This window comes from Eschrichtius robustus, chromosome 9 (assembly GCF_028021215.1).
Source record: "Eschrichtius robustus isolate mEscRob2 chromosome 9, mEscRob2.pri, whole genome shotgun sequence".
In the NCBI taxonomy this organism is placed as follows: Eukaryota; Metazoa; Chordata; class Mammalia; order Artiodactyla; family Eschrichtiidae; genus Eschrichtius; species Eschrichtius robustus.
This window is the reverse complement of record NC_090832.1, coordinates 11775316-11798283: the sequence shown is the minus strand read 5'-3', so window position 1 is coordinate 11798283 and position 22968 is coordinate 11775316.

Here is a 22968-nt window from a genome sequence, read left to right as displayed (position 1 = left end):
AAACCCCATAGCAACTGAAAAATGACATTGTTAAATAAATGAGGTGCAAAATTTGATTTACCTTAATATTGTTATAGTCTGGTGGGGAAAATCCACAATATTCTTCATCCAGTCACTTGCAAATTAAAAAAGTATCCATTGTTTACTTAGCCCCTAAAATGCTGTGGCTGTAGATGCTGTGATTGACCTAAGCTCTTCCATGTTAGGGAACATGTGAATACTGCACACATACACACACATGCTAACATATTTATGTCTACTCCTTGAGGACAGGCGTGATTTGTATGTGTGTGTGCCATGCAATGAATTTTAGTTACAATGAGTTACAATTCAGGGCGGCTGGTGATACTCTTCCACTCATCTGTCTTGAATAATTTATAAACTTTCACTTATATGCAAATTTAGGACTCTCTATCATGCAGATCATTTAGGAGAAAATTTTTAACTTTTGGTAATTGCTCTACTAAATCATTATTTAAGTTTATGTCATCACATTCGTTCGGTTTTGGGTCACTTAGGAAGGTAGACTAGAAGTGCCATTCAGGTTCAGTGTTAGTTTAAGCAAAATTAATTATATGTCTAGTGGTTTATCTGGATTGTGTTGGACCTGCTAATTAAATTTCTGCAGTCTAGAGTTAGCCAAGTAAATGATGTAGGGATAACTTTGGAAATTAACAACATAGTACTTCTGAATGTTCTAGTAGAAACTACAGTAGAGTTGGTTTGTGTTGTTAGTCTTAAATTTTCACTTCTGGCTTTTTGCTTTTGTCTCTATAGTCACAGGAATGAATTATTTGGTTATTCTGTGTTGTCAACCACAGTGCTTTTGCGGTGGGATTGAGCAGGTCAGGCATACAGGAAACTGGAATCAACAGACTGGGTTCTGTGAAACCTGGCTCTGCTCTTACCAGCTGGCTAACGTTGGCTAAAGTCCTAACCTTCCTGAGCCTCAGTTTCCACAGCCATATAATGGGGATGATTATCATACTCATACTCACAGGGTGATGGTAAGGATACGTTAAGATGGTGTACATCAACTCCTGGGCACAGTGCAGCATAAACGCATAAAACATATTAGTTATTATTACTCAAAGTCCCTGCCACGCAACAGGATTCTACCTATTTCTTTCATGAGATAGCCAGAAAGCTTGTGATTCGTTTCTTCCTTGCTGCCCATGACAATGGTCCTTAAACCTGGCTGCAAATTCGAATCACTTTTGAAGCTTTAAAACAATATTAATGTCAGATCTATTTCAAAATCAACTGGATAAGAATTTTGGCACAGTGTCATTATTTCTTAAACTATCTTGAAGTGATTCTGATTAGCAGTCAGGGTTGAAAGCTCCTGGCAAATGAAGTCTTTCTTTAAAGAAAATTCTGCTCTTGGCTGTGTGGAGATGCAGGGGTGGGCATAGAGGGATGTATCTCTTTCATTTCACCAAGAAGCACCTGAGAATATAGCCCACAACCTTGCTTTCATTGTTTCACCTGCTATTCTCTTTTCTAGCTGTTGCAGGTAGGTTTCTACCCTTGCCAGGGCACACATTACTGATGGCTTTCTCATTGCAGGGTCTACTTACCTATGTCGTTGACTACTCTCCCCTTCCTTTCTTCCTCCTCGTTGACTTTAATGTCAGCCTCATATGTTCCCATTCTATTTCTCCCAATTGTTCCTTCTAAGTTCCTTCATGAACTCTTCTTTGTCTATCCTGATCAACATCACATCAAATGTTGGTTATCTCAAAGGTTTTATTCTTGACCCTTTTTTCTTCTCAAGCTTCATGTTCTCCATCAGCAATCTCAACCAGGCCCATAGTTTCACCCTAATGATGATGAACCCCAAACTATTTCTAGTCCAGAACTTCATCTTGAGCTCTAGACCTTGAATTACCAAGTTTGTAGTTGTTTTTGTTTGCACATCTAGAATAGTTCCTGGCACATAGGAGGGGCTTACTTATTTTTAAAATTAAACTAATCTACCAATGAATGAATGGCCTACAAGGCTAGTACCAGACTAAGCAGTTTGAATTTCATCCTGGATGCAATGAGAAATCACTGGAAGTTTTTATTTTAATTAAAAAAAATTGTTTTACTCTTATTTATTTATGTATTTAACGTCTTTATTGGAGTATAATTGCTTTACTTTGTTGTGTTAGTTGCTGCTGTATAACAAAGTGAATCAGCTATACGTATACATATATCCCTATATCCTCTCCCTCTTGCATCTCCCTCCCACCCTCCCTATCCCACCCCTCTAGGTGGTCACAAAGCACCGAGCTGATCTCCCTGTGCTATGGGGCTGCTTCCCACTAGCTATCTATTTTAATTTGGTCGGGTATATATGTCAATGCCAATCTCTCACTTCGTCCCAGCTTACCCTTCCCCCTCCCTGTGTCCTCAAGTCCATTCTCTATGTCTCTATCTTTACTACTGTCCTGCCCATAGGTTCTTCAGAACCTTTTTTTTTTTTTTTTAGATTACATATATATGTGTTAGCATACGGTATTTATTTTTCTCTTTCTGACTTACTTCACTCTGTATGACAGACTCTAGGTCCATCCACCTCACTACAAATAACTCAATTTCAGTTCTTTTTATGGCTGAGTAATATTTCATTGAATACATGTGCCACATCTTCTTTATTCATTCATCTAACGATGGACACTTAGGTTGTTTCCATGTCCTGGCTATTGTAAATAGTGCTGCAATGAACATTGTGGTTCATGACTCTTTTTGAATTACGGTTTTCTCAGGGTATATGCCCAGTAGCGGGATTGCTGGGTCATATGGTAGTTCTATTTTTAGTTTTTAAAGGAACCTCCATACTGTTCTCCATAGTGGCTGTGTCAGTTTACACTCCCACCAACAGTGCAAGAGGGTTCCCTTTTCTCCACACCCTCTTCAGCATTTATTGTTTGTAGATTTTTTGTTGATGGCCATTCTGACAGGTGTGAGGTGATAGCTCATTGTAGCTTTTTTTTAAAAAATTTATTATTTATTTATTATTTTTATTTTTGGCTGTGTTGGGTCTTCGTTTCTGTGTGAGGGCTTTCTCCAGTTGCGGCGAGTGGGGGCCACTCTTCATCGCGGTGCGCGGGCCTCTCACTGTCGCGGCCTCTCTTGTTGCGGAGCACAGGCTCCAGACGCGCAGGCTCAGCAATTGTGGCTCACGGGCCCAGCCGCTCCACGGCATGTGGGATCCTCCCAGACCAGGGCTCGAACCCGTGTCCCCTGCATTGGCAGGCAGACTCTCAACCACTGCGCCACCAGGGAAGCCCTCATTGTAGTTTTGATTTGCATTTCTCTAATAATTAGTGATGTTGATCATCCTTTCATGTGTTTGTTGGCAATCTGTATATCTTTTTTGGAGAAATGTCTATTTAGGTCTTCTGCCCATTTTTGGATTGGGTTGTTTGTTTTTTTGATATTGAGCTGCATGAGCTGCTTGTATATTTTGGAGAGTAATCCTTTGTCAGTTGCTTAGTTTGCAAATATTTTCTCCCATTCTGAGGGTTGTCTTTTCGTCTTGTTTGTGGTTTCCTTTGATGTGCAAAAGCTTTTAAGTTTCATTAGGTACCATTTGTTTATTTTTGTTTTTATTTCCATTTCTCTAGGAGGTGGGTCAAAAAGGATCTTGCTGTGATTTATGTCAGAGAGTGTTCTTCCTATGCTTTCCTCTAAGAGTTTTATAGTGTCTGGCCTTACATTTAGGTCTTTAATCCATTTTGAGTTTATTTTTGTGTATGGTGTTAGGGAGTGTTCTAATTTCATTCTTTTACATGTGGCTGTCCAGTTTTCCCAGCACCACTTATGGAAGAGGCTGTCTTTTCTCCATTGTATATTCTTGCCTCTTTTATCAAAGATAAGGTGACCATATGTGCGTGGGTTTATCTCTGGGCTTTCTATCCTGTTCCATTGATCTATATTTCTGTTTTTGTGCCAGTACCATACTGTCTTGAGCACTGTAGCTTTGTAGTATAGTCTGAAATCAGGGAGCCTGATTCCTCCAGCTCAATTTTTGTTTCTGAAGATTGCTTTGTCTATTCGGGGTCTTTTGTGTTTCCATACGAATTGTGAAATTTTTTGTTCTAGTTCTGTGAAAAATGCCATTGGTAGTTTGATAGGGATTGCATTGAATCTGTAGATTGCTTTGGGTAGTATAATCTTTTTCACAATGTTGATTCTTCCAATCCAAGAACATGGTATATCTCCATTGGTTTGTATCATCTTTAATTATTTCATCAGTGTCTTATAGTTTTCTGCATGCAGGTCTTTTGTCTCCATAGGTAGGTTTATTCCTAGGTATTTTTTTCTTTTTGTTGCAATGGTAAATGGGAGTGTTTCCTTAATTTCTCTTTCAGATTTTTCATCATTAGTGTATAGGAATGCAAGAGATTCCTGTGTACAAATTTTGTATCTTGCTACTTTACCAAGTTCATTGTTTAGCTCTAGTAGTTTTCTGGTAACATCTTTAGGATTCTCTATGTATAGTATCAGGTCATCTGCAAACAGTGACAGTTTTACTTCTTCTTTTCTGATTTGGATTCCTCTTGTTACTTTTACATCTCTGATTGCTGTGGCTAAAACTTCCAAAACTATGTTGAATAATAGTGGTGAGAGTGGGCAACCTTGACTTGTTCCTGATCTTAGTGGAAACGGTTTCAGTTTTTCACCATTGAGAATGATGTTGGCTGTGGGTTTGTCATATATCTCCTTTATTATGTTGAGGTAAGTTTCCTCTATGCCTACTTTTCTGGAGAGTTTTTATTATAAATGGGTGTTGAATTTTGTCAAAAGCTTTTTCTGCATCTATTGAGATGGTCATATGGTTTTTCTCCTTCAATTTGTTAATATGGTGTATCACATTGATTGATTTGCATATATTGAAAAATCCTTGCCTTCCTGTTATAAACCCCAATTGATCATGATGTATGATCCTTTTAATGTGCTGCTGGATTCTGTTTGCTAGTATTTTGTTGAGGATTTTTGCATCTATGTTCATCAGTGATATTGGCCTGTAGTTTTCTTTCTTTGTGACATCTTTGTCTGGTTTTGGTATCAGGGTGATGGTGGCCTCGTTGAATGAGTTGGGGAGTGTTCTTCCCTCTGCTATATTTTGGAAGAGTTTGAGAAGGATAAGTGTTAGCTCTTCTCTAAATGTTTGATAGAATTCGCCTGTGAAGCCATCTGGTCCTGGGCTTTTGTTTGTTGGAAGATTTTTAATCACAGTTTCAATTTCAGTGCTTGTGATTGGTCTGTTTATATTTTCTATTTCTTCCTGGTTCAGTCTCAGAAGGTTGTGCTTTTCTAAGAATTTTTCCATTTTTTCCAGGTTGTCAATTTTATTGGCATATAGTTGCTTGTAGTAATCTCTCATGATCCTTTGTATTTCTGCAGAGTCAGTTGTTACTTCTCCTTTTTCATTTCTAAGTCTGTTGATTTGAGTCTTCTCCCTTTTTTTCTGATGAGTCTGGCTAATAGTTTATCAATTTTGTTTATCTTCTCAAAGAACCAGCTTTTAGTTTTATGGATCTTTGCTATTGTTTCCTTCATTTCTTTTTCATTTATTTCTGATCTGATCTTTATGATTTCTTTCCTTCTGTTGACTTTGGGGGTATTCTGTTCTTCTTTCTCTAATTGCTTTAGGTGTAAGGTTAGGTTGTTTATTTGAGATTTTTCTTGTTTCTTGAGGTAGGATTGTATTGCTATAAACTTCCCTCTTAGGACTGTTTTTGTTGCATCCCATAGGTTTTGGGCCGTCGTGTTTTGTCATTTGTTTCTAGGTATTTTTTGATTTCCTCTTTGATTTCTTCAATGATCTCTTGGCTATTTAGTAGCGTATTGTTTAGCCTCCATGTGTTTGTATTCTTTACAGTTTTTTTCCTGTAATTGATATCTAGTCTCATAGTGTTGTGGTTGGAAAAGATACTTGATATGATTTCAATTTTCTTAAATTTACCAAAGCTTGATTTCTGACCCAGGAAATGATCTGTCCTAGAGAATGTTCCATGAGCACTTGAGAAGAAAATGTATTCTGTTGTTTTTGGATGGAATGTCCTATAAATTTCAATTAAGTCCATCTTGTTTAATGTATCATTTAAAGCTTGTGTTTCCTTATTTATTTTCATTTTGGTTGATGTGTCCATTGGTGAAAGTGGGGTGTTAAAGTCCCTTACTATGATTGTGTTACTGTCGATTTCCCCTTTTATGGCTGTTAGCATTTGCCTTATGTATTGAGATGCTCCTATGTTGGGTGCATAAATATTTACAATTGTTATATCTTCTTGGATTGATCCCTGATCATTATGTAGTGTCTTTCTTTGTCTCTTATAATAGTCTTTATTTTGAAGTCTATTTTGTCTGATATGAGAATTGCTACTCCAGCTTTCTTTTGATTTCCATTTGCATGGAATATCTTTTTCCATTCCCTAACTTTCAGTCTGTATATGTCCTTAGGTCTGAAGCGGGTCTCTTGTAGACAGCATATATACAGGTCTTGTTTTTGTATCCCTTCAGCCAGTCTATGTCTTTTGGTTGGAGTATTTAATCCATTTACATTTAAGGTAATTATCGATATGTATGTTCTTATTACCATTTTCTTAATTGTTTTGGGTTTGTTATTGTAGGTTTTTTCCTTCTCTTGTGTTTCCTCCCTAGAGAAGTTCCTTTAGCATTTGTTGTAAAGCTGGTTTGCTGGTGCTGAATTCTCTTAGCTTTTGCTTGTCTGTAAAGTTTTTAATTTCTCCATCGAATCTGAATGAGATCCTTGCTGGGTAGAGTAATCTTGGTTGTAGATTTTTCCCTTTCATCATTTTAAATATTTCCTGCCACTTCCTTCTGGCTTGCAGAGTTTCTGCTGAAAGGTCAGCTGTTAACCTTATGGGGATTCCCTTGTATGTTATTTGTTGTTTTTCCCTTGCTGCTTTTAATATTTTTTCTTTGTATTTAATTTTTGATAGCTTGATTAATATGTGTCTTGGTGTGTTTCTCCTTGGATTTATCTTCTATGCGGTTCTCTCCGCTTCCTGGACATGATTAACTATTTCCTTTCCCATATTGGGGAAGTTCTCAACTATAATCTCTTCAAATATTTTCTCAGTCCCTTTTTCTCTTCTTCTTCTGGGACCCCTATAATTCGAATGTTGGTACATTTACCATGTTGTACCAACATGTACAATGTTGGTACAATTCGAATGTTGTCCCGGAGGTCTCTGAGACTGTCCTCGATTCCTTTCCATTCTTTTTTCTTTATTTTGCTCTGCGGTAGTTATTCCCACTATTTTATCTTCCAGGTCACTTATCCATTCTTCTGCCTCAGTTATTCTGCTATTGATTCCTTCTAGAGAATTTTTAATTTCATTTATTGTGTTGTTCATCATTGTTTGCTTGCTGTTTAGTTCTTCTAGGTCCTTGTTAAACGTTTCTTGTACTTTCTCCATTCTATTTCCAAGATTTTGGATATCTTTACTATCATTACTCTGAATTCTTTTTCAGGTAGACTGCCTATTTCCTCTTCATTTGTTTGATCTGGTAGGTTTTCACCTTGCTTCTTCATCTGCTGTATATTTCTCTGTCTTCTCATTTTGCTTATCTTACTGTGTTTGGGGTCTCCTTTTCGCAAGCTGCAGGTTTGTAGTTCCCGTTGTTTTTGGTGTCTGCCCCCAGTGGCTAAGGTTGGTTCAGTAGGTTGTGTAGGCTTCCTGGTGGAGGGACTTGTGCCTGTGTTCTGGTGGATGAGTCTGGATCTTGTCTTTCTGGTGGGCAGGACCACGTCTGGTGGTGTGTTTTGGGGTGTCTGTGAACTTAGTATGATGTTAGGCAGCCTCTCTGCTAATGGATGGGGTTGTGTTCCTTGCTAGTTTGGCATGTGCTGTCCAGCACTGGAGCTTGCTGGTCATTGAGTGGAGCTGGGTCTTAGTGTTGAGACGGAGATCTCTGGGAGAGCTCTCATCGAGTGATATTACATGGGGCTGGGAGGTCTCCGGTCGTCCAATGTCCTAAGCTTGGCTCTCCCACCTCAGAGGCATAGGCTTGACACCCAGCCGGAGCACCAAGACACTGTCAGCCACACGGCCAAGTACGTGGGGAGTGCCTTGCCTTTTGGGAAGTCTGAGGTCTTCTGCCAGCGTTCAGTAGGTGTTCTTTAGGAGTTGTTCCACAGGTAGATGTATTTTTGATGTATTTGTGGGGAGGAAGCTGATCTCCACATCTTACTCCTCTGCCATCTTGAAGGCCCTCTCACTGGAAAATTTTAAAGCAGCAAACTGAAATGATGAGAAGTGCATTTTGGGAAACATTAACTCTAGCAGTATTTTAGGAGATAGGTAACAGAGGAGACATTATAAAAAGATGAGATAAGAAGATGGCAAAACTAATATTTATTGAGATCATACTATGTGCCAGGCAAATAGTACTGAGCTATGTACTTTACATGTACTGTTTTATTCAATGCACATACTAGCCTTGAAACAGGTTTTATTCTCCTATTCACTTCTCTAATAGGAAAACTTAGGATTAGAGAGAGATTTAATACTTTGCATGAAAGTAAGTTATGTTGGAGCACAAATCTGAGGAAGAAATTGTGTAGTTGGGAACTAAGGTTTTGTTGATGGACATGGAAAGGAGAAAACTGATTCAAAAGCTAAGTGAACAGAACTTGGTGTCATTAAGAAAGGGCTGATGGAGGAGGGGAAGATGGTGGTTCATTAGTTTTAGGTTGCCACCTTGAGCATATCCATTGGTCTTGGTAGACTCATGGTCCAAAAGCGTCCATCCCATTAAATTACCTGCTCCTAGGCAGATCTCATCATTTCACATAAATCTGCATTGACGTTTTTGGATTTACTATTCCACACTTTCACTTTGATATTACCAATTCTTTCTTCTATTTATTCAAATAATATAAATCATTCCCACACTTCAGGACCTGTATCTCAAGTTTTGTCTATTCCATGAAACTTAAAAAAAATTAATTTTAGCCAAAACAGAATCTCTATTCCTTAGAGTATATTGTCTACTTCCAAAAATTTAGGCAGGTGACCAGAGACGGTAGAGCATAATGTTTAAGTGCATGAATTTCGGAGCCAGAAAGACCATTGGTTCAAATTAATTGCTGATGCCTTTGGCAAATTATTTAAATGCTTTGGGCTGAGACTTCTCAGCTATAAAATGGGTATTTCAATGACATGAGTATAAAGTACAGTGAACATTAAATAAAGTAATGCATGTATAATGCTTGACACCTTGACTGACACATAGTAAGCACTTACTAAATGTTGGCTAATACTACCTTTATCATTAAATGCTTATATTTATCCCAGTGTTCTCAGTGTCCTATTTTACACTTGCAGGCTTTGGTTTCCCAGGAACAATGTAATTATCTCAAGGGCAGGAAAAGTGTTCAACACATCTAGCAAATTACTAAATAATAAATGCTGAATGAATGGATGATTGCACAACTTCTTTTGCTTTTCTTTCAGTGGATAGCATAATATCAGACTTGTGCTAGACAATAAACACTACTTGAGTATTTTAAAATCATGCAGACATAGAGAATGGACTTGAGGATGCGGGGCGGGGGAGGGGGAAGTGAGAGAAACATCAACATATATACACTACCAAATGAAAAATAGACGGTTAGTGGGAAGCAGCAGCATAGCACAGGGAGATCAGCTTGGTGCTTTGCAACAACCTAGAGGGGTGGGATAGGGAGGGTGGGAGGGAGGCTCAAGAGGGAGGGGATATGGGGATATATGTATTCATATGGCTGATTCACTTTGCTGTACAACAGAAACTAACACAGCATTGTGAAGCAATTATACTCCAATAAAGATGTATAAGAAGAAAAAAAAACAATGATCAGTATGATCTCATGCTTGATTAACCTAATTAAATAGAACTCCAAGTACACTGTAACCAGAGGAATTTTCTCTAAGTTTCATAGCAGCAGAACATTGTGCTGATGTCTTTTGTTGGTATCAATTGTATCTGTGTGATATCTTCATCTAGACTTCACATTTCCTTCATATGTATGTCATTGCTAGGACTACAAGGATGGAGTCTGTTAGTTTAAGAAGAGGATGCCGCAGAATTCATTCCTCCTTCCTTCCCTCCTTCCTTCCTCCCTTCCTTCTTTCCTTCCTCCCCTCCCTCTCTCCCTCCCTTCCATCACTCTTTCCCTCTCTCCCTCTTGTTTTCCTTTCTTCACTCCACAAATGGATGTCACATGCCTACTGTGTTCAAGGTAATGTGCCTGTATTGAAAATCCAAAGAGGAACATGAAGATTCAAAGAGGAAGAAGACACAGTCATCATCTCAAGGAACTTATAATTTAGGGGGAGATAGGCCCTCTAAATTAGTAAATAGACAATTACAGAGCAATAAGACAGAAGAAAACACAGTGTTATGGGGCAAACATGAGGATCACAAACTTAAGATTCATTACACCATTTTCTGTCATCTTGAAGGTATCCAAGATGTAATTGTTTGAGCAAACTAAGTGAATGTGACAACACATCATTGTGACCTTCAGTCTAGAAGACATAGGGTAAAATTAGGCTGGAGCATTTTTTCTCTTCTGGCATTATACATCTGATTTCACTGATGTATAGTACACAATTACTTGAAACAAGTGCCCATAGAAGTCCATAAAACCAAGTGGCCTTTCAAGACATAACAAAGGTGAAAGGTTACTGTCATCACTCTCTGTGAATCACTTCATTATCAATATTTTAGACTTTGAAGTAAAATAATGACATAAGATAATTAAGCCATTCTTTGGTATTTAATACCAATATTTCAGAAATGGGACTCCAAAGTATTTCCAGATATCATTCTTCCCTTCATAACTACATTGATAGAAATAGTTCTCTTCACAGGAGGATTAATTGTGGTGACATTTGTCACTCAGACATTAACTAAAAACATGGCACAAATGGATAAGTATAGAGGTAGCAAGGCAAAAATGACAAAATGTATAACAACATTTTATTTGCATGCTGCAGTTCATTGTTTATCATATTTACTTCTTATTTAATGTTTTAATTTGTGCCATTAAGTAAATGTCCCCATACATTCATAAATATATTTCATAATGTTATTGCTAGGGAATACCCACAATATATCTGACTTGTTAAAAATGAACAGCTATATATGACTTGTTCTGTCATCCATGTGACAAGCTACAAATTTGGTATCACTATGGTAGCCATTTATGGGAAATAGAATAATTACACCACTGCTGTAAATTATAGGAAGAGTTCTCATTGGAACCATAGACTTTTAATAAAGGTTGCATTCGTTACAGATTTATCAGGATTGCATTTCTGCTTTGAGCTTGCATTTACATATCTGTAAATTCATTTGCATAAGAAATTGAAAGCAATTGATGAGGCTATTGGAAAAAGAGCTTTTAAATCTCATGAAGTTGTTATCTGCATAGTAGAAGATAGACTGGTCCTAAATCTGCTCCAAGTGAAGTTCTTAATAAGTTTCCATTGGATTCCTTCAGTGCAAAGGCTCTGGAACCAGATTGCCAGGATCTGAACGTTGACCTATCTTTTGTTCACAATATGATCTTTTTTTTTCTTTAATTTTTTTTTTTTTTTTTGAGCAGAGAAAGATTTATTGCAGGGCCAAGCAAGAATTGGTGGCTCAAGCTCAAAAACCCCGAACTCCTGAGCAATATGATCTTGATCAAGTTCTCTTTGACCTTCTCTTTCTTCAACTGCATACTGGAGCAGTAATGCTATCCACCTTGTAGTTTTGTGCTGAGAGTTAAATGAAAAAAAAAATATATATAAGGCCCTTCACAAGGGCTTGGCACACAATAGGTACTCAATAAATTTTAACTATTGCTACACATATATATTTTAATTTTTAAAAATTGAGATATAATTGACATATAATATTGGATTAGTTTTAGGTGTACAACCTAATGATTTTATATATGTATATATCAGGAAATGATTACCACAATAATTTTTAGTTAACATTCATCATGAGACATAGTTACAAATTTTTTCTTTCTTGTGATAAGAACTTTTAAGATCTCTCTTAGCAACTTTCAAATATGCAATACTTGTTAACTATAGTTACCATGCTGTACCCTACATCCTCAGGACTTGTCATATATCTGGGAGTTTGTACCTTTGACCGCCTTCACCCATTTTGTCCAACCCTGAACTCCTGCCTTTGGCAATCACTGATCTGTTCTCTGTATCTCTGAATTCAGTTTTCTTAAGATTCCACATATCAGTGAAGTCATACAAGGATTTGTCTTTCTCTGACTGACTTATTTCACATAGCATAATGTTTCAAGTTCCATCCATATTGTCACAAATGGCAGAATTTCCTTCTTTTTATGGCTGAATGTATATATATATATATATATGCATTTTCTTTGTCCATTTATCTGTCAGTGGCCTCTTAGGTTGTTTCCATGTCTTGGCTATTGTACATAATGCAGCATTTAACATGGGAGTGCAGATATTTCTTTGAGATAATGATTTTATTTCCTTCAGATAAATATCCAGAAGTAGAATTACTGGATCATATGGTAGTTCTATTTTTAATTTTTGGAGGAACCTCCATACTCTTTTTCATAGTGGCTGCACCAATTTACATTTCTACTAACGTGCAACATTTCAACAGTTCAACAGTGCAATCTTTAATACTGATATAAGTACAACAATTAGATTTGTCCTCTTGGTTCTCATTCTGGTGGTCTTAATCACATTTTTAGGCTTAGTATGAAAATGTGTATGTCTAATAGAGTAATTTGATGGTATAGATGTAATAGCTCTTAATAGTTTTGTCACAATGCCTCAGATATTCCTTTTCACATCTTAACAAAGTATTCACAATTACTGCACCCTAAGTGAAAACAACAAAGATCAGAAAACAACACTTTCTAAAAGATAGTTTCAAGGTTAGAGAAAGAGTAAAAATAAGTTCCATGAACCATCAGTAAAAATAAAACAACAAAAATAGAAAAAAAAGTGGCTGGTATTGTATGTAACACCCAAGAACAATTTGGTTTTTGCCTAGTTTTATTTTTTAAAATATTATAGTAATCATGGAGTCCTTCAAATTGTCATTCAAGGATGGCAAAAAATTTCACATACACTGTACCACTTTGCTTTTCTATGGTCATGTAGACATGAGATGGTCTGGTGGAAACTATATTGTCGTAGAAGACAGAGTCCTGTATTCTTACATAATCTCTTCCTTCAAACAGCTGTGTGATAATCCACTTATCCACTCAGATATGTCCGGTGTAAAATAAGGGTGCAAGACTAGATTATCTTTCACAGTCCCTTTGGTCTCTGATGTCTTGTAAGCTAAGAAATTTGTTAGAAAGTCCACATAGATGTGTAGTTGCAGAAAGCCCCTATCTGCGTAAGCTTTCTTTTCTACGGTGTAACGGTGTGTTTGCACTAACTGGTTTTTGTTCACATATTTGCAGCATTGTTTATTTCAGAGGGGTTGAGAAAATCTGTCATACTAGAAAAATTCAAAATTACAGCCTATTTAAAACAATTAAATAATAGTTCTGTGTTTTGCCATTGTGTTTGCATTTAGGATAAAATAGCTACTTAATCTGTATAACAATTTGAAACTAATGATGGTTAAATCACCTAATACTCCTTGATATCAATGCAAATTAATCTGAAATTTAACTCCGTTTGTTGGAGCCCTAGCGTTTCCAGGCGCTTGTATTAGATCTTCTCTAGGAAATGATTTAAAAACATTCTGACATCAAATCCTTCTTGACTTTGGGGACTGCATCTCAAAGTACAAAAATTTTTCATATTGGATCATAAATCTACTCCATAGGAATTTGATCTCCTTAGAGTTCAGCTTTTGGTTTATGACTCTAAAAACAATTATACTAATAAAAAATGTCTAAGCGGGGGATGAACAGAAGTAGCAAGTACATTAGAAGTCAAAACAGGATTTTTTTTTTGTAATCGGAGAAGGAGAGACACATCTTTGGCATTCACCATTATAAAACACAAGATTAATGCAGTTCTCAATAAGAAGGCTAAGTGCATAAAATAAAAGAACACAGCCATTATCCATCTCAATGGATATGCCTCCAACTTATGAATCCCAACAATACATGAAAAATACATGATGTTATTAGGTGGTGGAAGTTGGCAATATATTGTCCATAACTTATTTATATAAGGCTCTCCTGAGAAGCAGTGTTTAACTCTGCTGGCTGGGCAGATAGAACGGGGACCTGGGCTGTTGTTTACTGAGAGTCAGAGGGGAGCTGACAAACACTCCTTGAAAACAAATGAAACGTGGGGCATCTTAACACTTCTTTTGTTATCTTCTGGACCAGTTCTGTTTTCCTCTAAGCTTCTGCTGATCTCACAAAACAGGGGTCATCTCCTTGTTTTGTCTAAACGTTGTACTCGGTTGTTTACCTCATTAGTGGATTTATTAAACTAATAAGTGCCAGTAAAATTAGGAACTGGTGGTTGTAGTCAATCACAGAGTCATCTCAAGGGATGGCCACCACCCCGGCTAACATACTGGAGCTTGGTTTGCATTTCCATGGGACAAGGGCTGCTTGGATGTCAGGGGTCTCTGGGGAGGGAGCTTCTCCGCAACAGGTCGTACGTCATGTAGGGAGGTCCACTGGTCTTGATATGAAATTTAATAGAAACAAGGTTCAGCCATAGGATAGGAACTCCTGAATCTGGATGTTCAGGGATCCTGGGCCCCTGACAGAGAGAAAGCACGTGGTGAGGCCATGGCCACTTGTGGGAGGTGGACTTATTCGAGTGTTATGACAATTCATGGTGACAGCTACTGTTTTCTGTATCTACATACTGAAAATTGTGTCTCCATGACTACCTCGAAAGTTTGTCTAGAGACAAACCACTTCACCTTTTATTTTTCCAAAACAGAACGTTTATTACTTTTAAAATAAAGATTTTAATCAAGGACTGACTTTAATTTTTATTTAAGTAATCAAAGCAAGGAGTGGGTGAGGCCAAAATAGTGTTTATAAAAATCGCTAAATGTTTCTCCAGAGAACCAAACTCAGAGCTGGCTCTCAATGTTCATCCCTCTTTCTGTGGAGACTCAAAGTTTCCCATTAGGACATAAGAGTCTGTCATCGAACTTGAACCGTGAAAGTGCGCTCCCAATATATTTGGTAGGGATGGCACATGTCTTTTAAGGTCATCAATTTACAGGGAAGTTAGATCATCTTTTTGCCTGGGATACTACACAATTGATTTCTCAAAGGTCACCAATGAACTCCTTCAAGTGAATTGAATTTAAAATTTAGTTTAGCCTTAAAGGGCATTGCAGTTCAATGGTCTAAATCAGGGATTAACAATTAAAATTCTGAACCCTGCTTTTCTGGTGTATTAGTGACAGGAAAGATTTCGTGGATGCCCGATGTTAACAATGGGCTGAAAGCTCTTGCTCCTGTTCATGTGTTCTTTCCTTGTACACGATGTGGGATATATTTATATATATGTAAATAAGTCTTGAGAATTTTAAGATTATTGGATTTCATAACTTAATATAACTTATTGTAAGAACAATTGTATAACTTATTGTATAACTTATTGTAATCAGTTAATTAGAACGCTGTTTCCCTGCTGAGTTCGACGACACTAGGGCAGGCAACCTTAACCAAGAGTGCTTAGGTGTATCATCTATCTATAAATCAGTTGGTGTAGACCCCATCCAGAGAGACTCTAATTTGACAGGTTAGACTTAAGACACTGGAAAGTATATGTATATACACATGTATGTATATATTTTTAAATTTTAAATTTATTTTATTGAAGTATAGTTGATTTACAGTGTTGTGTTAATTTCTGCTGTACAGCAAAGTAATTCAGTTATACATGTATATACATTCTTTTCATATTCTTTTCTGTTACGATTTATCACAGGATATTGGATATCGTTCCCTGTGCTAGACAGTAGGACCTTGTTGTTTCTACATCTGACGTATAACAACTTGCATCTGCGAATCCCAAACTCTCAAATCATCCCCTCACTCTCATTGGCAATTACAAGTCTGTTGTCTCTATCTGTGAATCTCTTTCTGTTTTGTAGATAAGTTCATTTGTGTCATATTTTAGATTCCACATATAAGTGATATCATATGATATTTGCTTTCTTTTTCTGATTTACTTCACTTGGTATGATAATCTCTAGGTTCATCCATATGGCTGCAAATGGCATTATTTCATTCTTTTTTATGCCTGAGTAGTGTGGAAAGTATATTTTTGACAAAGTTCCCTGGTGATTAAAAGAAAACAAACAATAGCAACACACACACATATATAGGTACATATGTACATATATATACATATATGTATTTACACACATACATAAATGCATATTTTTTCACTTAACAATAAACTATGGAAATCTTACAGTATCAATAATGTGTACAGTATGTACACATTGTCAGCTTATTATTTTTAACGGCTGCACTGTCTCATTAATTTGAAGAATATTTCAAGAGCTAGTTTCTTTGCTTCTTTGTGCCTTTTTTGTGTCTTTGTGTAAAGTGGGGATAATAGGACCTGTCCCATAGTGTTTTGAGGATTAAATGCGTTAATATACGTAAAGGGCTTAGAAGTATATCTGGAAGCTAAGAGGCATGATAAAGGAGTTTAATATTATCATCATCACTATTATTTTAACCACAATTTGACAGTATTCCTAAGAGATAGTTAAATGTCTATGAAGTTGGTTGTGTTTTCCCATAATGGCAATTGCATAAGGATAGGATAATTTTTCCCCAACTTTGTATGAGGTGCCATTTTGAATTGAGTTTTAAATGCACTAGAGGATGAATTAGGTGGACAGTGGGATGATCACAAACCCTGCAGGAGGTGGGAGAACTCCATTCTCATTTCATTCTGCTGCTGAAAGTGTGTGACTTTGGACAAGTCAGAGAGAAAGCCTGGGACTAAAGTTTTCCACGTAGAAAATGAAGGTGTTGGAAGAAGTGATCTCTTAGGTTTCAACAGTTTTAACTGTGCCTTGGTGTTGTGAAAACAAAGAGAGAGTGAGTCTGTGTAATGTAAAGTTTCCCCCAGAGTGTAAGCTCTGTGAGGAAGGCACCCCAATCCAGAGCAAAAATCACAAGGTCTAGAGTGACTTTTTGCCCAGAGAAGGCGCTTAATAAAATTCTGTTGAAAAAACTGTTTAATAAAGGGTGATCAAAATGCAAAATAAATATCAGGCACACAATGGGTCTTCATAGCCATTTCTTTTTTCTTTTTTTAAAATTCTTGTTTTGGAATATGTATATATATTTGAGAATGTATATATATATACATACTTACATATATAAGTATTATATATATATATATAAAACTGAATCACTTTGCTGTATACCTGAAACTCTGTAAATCAACTAAACTTCAATTTAAAAACAGAATTCATACCTATTTCTTCTATAACTGATTATCTGAGTTCCTCTGTAGGAACCTCTCTAGAAATTTGACTGAATTGCTTATCTTATTTTTCAACATCAGAAAAAAAATTTCAGTAGATTTCATTTTATTCTTAGCATGTCAATGCATATCTATTTCGATTGCTACATTAAAATAGTCTAATTGAACCACTTCAACAGTTGCAAAATACTCTGTCTAGAATACTTTGTTAAACTAAAGGAATGGAAGTCACATGAAAAAATTCCATGTGCACTTAGCATGTACAAAGAGAACGCCATCTGAAAAGTAGAACTCTTCTTAGGGAAAGGATTTAAATGCAGTAACAAAGGACCTATGGATTATTAATTAGAGTGATCCTTTTCATGGTGATGAATGAGGATGAATTTTTATAAAGCAGCACGATTAGATGCAGTTACATTATACTTTCATAACATTAGCATTTGTTATGTGATTGGAGAAGAGCCCAAAGATGTTGGAGGGTAAAAAATGGGCCCCTTGAATCCGTTAGTCTTACTTTCTATTTGATGATTTGCAGTCACTACTTCCAGAGACTCCGAGGCATGTGTGTATCCTTGTGCTTAGAAACCTCTGAAATAGAATTAATGTTTTTAATGCCGCAGTATGGATTTTTAAAATGCCAAGTTTCATTTAATTAAACAATGAAACCAAACCACACTTCTTCTTAATCAGAAATATTGTGGGGAAAAAAGTTTGGAAAGCCAATAAATTATAATAAATAATGGTGAGCTTTAATATAAAACTCACTGAAAGATGCAACAGGTCAACCAATCTATGAACCTCTGGAGGGTAACAAGACAGTAAACTTGACACTGCACAGTATTTGACATACTGTGGTATTTGACATACAGTGAATCATTATTTACATTTTATCCAAAAACATTTACCTGAGAAAAGGTCATGACGTTAAATTTGGAGACATTTACAGCAATTGCCAAATGTTTACTATCTACATGAATGTCATGCTTCTCAGTCAAAAGCAGGTTGATGTGCTAAATGTCAATTATTTCAACTTGTTTGAAGGTAGCACAGATTGCCAAGCAACATAAAAAGAGGTTTAATAAATAATATATACACTGCTAACCATTCATCTCGCCTAGCAGAGGCTAGAGTTTTACATATAGAGGATTTATGACAAGCAACAGCTCAGGACATTAAAACTCAGTTATTGCAGTCCTGGATTGCGGCACTGTCATTAGCTTCTGGAAGCTGCACCTTGTTTCTTCTGCTTCTGCTGTCACTTTTGAGAAGGCATCGAGGAGAATGGAATTACTTCAGGAAATAGCACTTTGATGTTTTCTTTGTGTTTTCTGGTCCTTTCCAGAATTAGCAGCAAAGGAGGATTACCCAGAGTTATGTTGGTGGGAAATTGAATTGTTATATTTTTCTCAGTGATTACAAGACACAATGATATTCTGCAACAACTCCAAGGACTTTAAGATAACAACGCAGAAATGTTAAAAGGAAAGCAAGAGTACCAACGGAATACAACATTGTGATGGAGACAGCAATGGATGAAACACAAAAGAGTTTCCAGGGTTGTTTATCAGTACTAAAACTTGGTGGGAGTGAGTGATGAGCTTTTTTCATCTTCTTCTAATAGCAAAATATATAAATAACACAGGACTCAGTGATACAACCACAAAAATGCCTTGGATCAAGTGCCCAAGGTCAATATTCTAAAAAGCTGGCCTTGGGCCTAAAATGAACATGTATATGTGTCATTTATACATCTATTCTTTCTTATTTCTTTTTCATTGGAATTTGAGTTTATGAATAAACTCAGTTTACTGGCTTTAGCTTGATGCCATCTGATAAGCACTTATTGAGCGCCAGTGGATTCAAACACAGTACTAGGTGCTGGTGTAAGACATTATTATAGGCAGGTAGGAAGATGATAAAATAGTGCAAGTTAGGCTATTTGTAAGTACCACAAAAAAAGTAATAAAGCCAATCTCCTGAGAGTTTAGAAGGAAATGATATGAGCAATACCAAAGAACCCTTGATGGAAGCATTAGTGTTAGATTCTGAAGGGCAGAAGAACGTATCCCTTTGGAAACAAGTAGCAAAGGAAGTTCCAGGCAGAAAGGACATCAAGGGCTGGTGTGAAAGGGTCTGTGTTTATGGGAGGTGAGCCCAATGGTTAGCTCTGCCTAAGAGGATTTGTGAAGGGAATGTGGGAGGTCAGCCCAAAAAGGTAGGAAGAGGCTCACTCATGAAGAATCTGGAATGCCTGGTTAGACTTTGGCTTTTACTCTGGAAGCAAATGGAACGTCTGGAGTTCTTTGCGGTCTGAGCTGACCCAGCAAAGATTAATCTGTCAGGGCCAGAAGGGTGAAAAATGCCTTCATGGGGGGAATAGAAAAAGGCAGGGAGACTCAGAGGGTTTGGAATCAGGGTAGGAGGGGCAGGGCGACATACAGGCATATTTAAGTGCCACACTGACAAAGGTAACCACAGGAGTCAGTGGCACTTGCTTCCTGGGAAACCTTTAACTTCTCGTTAGTCAGAGAAGGTGCAGGAGTGCTGCCTTGGTGGAGAAACAGCTAAGCTAATGGGTCTCTCTGTCCATAGAATGAAGGGATTTCTAGAAATGAGGGTAAAGATTTAGTCAAGACCTTTCTTCCCTTGAATATATGAGTAATCAAGGGAGAATGCTTATGGTGAGCTTCTTACTTCCCAGATGCAAATGCAATTCAGCTGAGCTGATTTGCAGTTTACGCCAGAAGTGTTGAGCCATCTCCCAAAACAAAAAAAATAAGCAATTCTTTAACGTTGACATGGAGGTTTATTCAAGAATCTGAAACACGTTACTATTATTCTCCAGCACTGAGCCCTAGGCTAGACAAACAATGTACTTTTAAAAGGGTCAAAATTACTTTCCAGAGCTCAGGGTCTCACCCCTTTCAAACTATTAGGTCATCTGGTGTTTGCACTATCCTGTATTTATTAGTGTTAAATATTGATGGTCTCTCATAAAATGATGTTGTCAGAGAAGACTAAGTCATTCTGTCATGGTCACTTAGTAGTCCAAATTCACATGTTAGATTTTTAACCAATTACGTAGTAGGGACTTAAGGAAAATATAGGTAAACGATGGGGGAAAAGGTAAAGTAAAGGCTCTCCAGGGAGAACAAGCAGGACACTGACCAAAAGACGGCATGGGGAGGGTGGAAATTCGGTAAATAGCACTTGGATGCTTTCTTTGTGTTTTTTCCAGTCAAGCTAATGAGTAAGTAGGTAGACAATTTGCTTACTTCATAGTTAAATTTAATGTACGCCCTTACTATCTGACCTTAGCTAGAGTCTTGGGGATAGTCAATGAGCTCGAAACTTGTTTTCAATACTTGATTGGCTGCATGTGTAAAGAATAGACTTTTGTTTAGTGCTAAGAGCATGGAACAATAGTTGGAAGCCACAGATTTTTTTTTCCCCACTAGAACAAAAAAACACACAGGAAAACCATATCCACTGTCCAAAGAAAGAGTTGCTTCACAAGGTACTGAGTTACCTGAGGGCTGAGTAGCCATTTGGGGTTCTTTTTCTTGGTCTTGTGGGTGAATGGGATTTAGATATCAATTAGGTGGCTGGACTAAGGTGATCTTTAAAATTTCTCCCAACTTTGAGATCTTCTGCCAGAAAAGTGCTAGGGACGATAAAGAGATCATGTTAAGTATTTAAGCCTGAAAAAGGTGGCTAAAATAACTCACTATGCTTTATACGTCTTAACTAAGTGATGAATTGGAGAGATGCAATAACTCTTGACTACTATCTGAAGGGTAAGAAGAAGGGTAGGATTATATATAGTGCCAAGAGGAAGTATAACGAGAAATAATGCCGTGAAATTTACTAAAGGAAACTGGAGGATCTGAATTAGAAACATTTTTTCAAATTAGAGCTTCAAAATCTAATGTATTTTGGTGCTGTCTCCCAAGGGCAGCCACAGACGCCCCTTTGAAGAGCTCTGCACAGCCGTGGTGGGAACAATTTAAGCATCATGCCCTTTAGAAAATAAAAAGCCTTTTCTGGAGGACAGGGAGGGAAGGATTGTACCATTTCTTTTCAACACAGAGTATTCCAACGTGAGGATTTCTTCTTAGGTTTATCCCTAAGATAAACCTAAGACAGACCATTTCTTCTGTCAACAGGCTGCAGGCAGATCCAGGCTTACTTGTGTCTGACATACATAGGCTGCATATTAAGGAACATTGGCCTGGAACACCTGAAACAGGTCTGCAAACCTGTTCTCCCGTGGTCATGGGAGCAGCTACCTCTTGGGATAGCCTTCTGCCATCTTTCCTTTTAGAAAATGGTTTTGGGAAGCCCAGGCAGCTCTGCCTAGCTTCTCCCTCATGTTTCCCCTAAGCTAGCACTTCAGACTTTTGTCTGGGGACCCTCAGCCTAGCAGAGGTGGGGGGGAGGGGAAGCACACTATTTCCCCTCCTGGTTGGGGTTTGTATTGTACTTTCTGAATATTGCAGCCTACTCAGCTTACTTATTTTCTTCCCTTTCTCCTAGGACTGAATCTGCTCATTACTCCTTGGGCAAATCTACCCTCCATCCTTACCTCCTTTTTCTCAATCAGAAATAGCACACTTTTTTTTTAAATAGATCTTTATTGGAGTATAACTGCTTCACAATACTGTGTTAGTTTCTGTTGCACAACAAAGTGAATCAGCCACTTGCATACACATGTCCCCCTATCCCCTCCCTCTTGAGCCTCCCTCCCACCCTCCCTATCCCACCCTTCTAGGTCATCGCAAAGCACCGAGCTGATCTCCCTGTGCTATGCTGCTGGTTCCCACCACCCAACTATTTTACATTCGGTAGTGTACATATGTCGATGCTACTCTCACTTCGCCCCAGCTTCGCCCTCCCACCCCATGTCATCAAGTTCATTCTCTATATCTACCTCTTTATCAGTACCATTTTTCATCAGTACCATTTTTTTTTTTTAAGATTCCATATGTATGCGTTAGCATACAGTATTTGTTTTTCTCTTTCTGACTCACTTCACTCTGTATGACAGACTCTAGGTCCATCCACCTCATTACAAATAACTCAGTTTCATTTCTTTTTATGGCTGAGTAATATTCCATTGTATATATGTGCCACATCTTTATCCATTCATCTGTTGATGGACAGAAATGACACACTTTCATTTACATTTAAAATAGGAAGTTTCTAGCTTTGAATATCTGAGTAATATCAGGAACAAATAACCCCAAGTCTTTGTCAGAGTCATGGGATTTTTCTGATTGTATAACCTAGTTGTATAATCTTAGGCAAAATCACTGAAACTCTTTAAAGCTCAGATCCTACGTTTGTAAATTGGGGTTGACCTATTTTCCTCACAGGCTACCATAAGGATCAAAAGTGATGATATATGTATATGTATATTTTGGTGGCAAAGTTCGATGTTAATGTGAGTTAGTGTTATTAATAGTAAACTAGACAAATCTTTCTTCTGTCCATTGTATATTCAATGATCTCTTCTAGTATA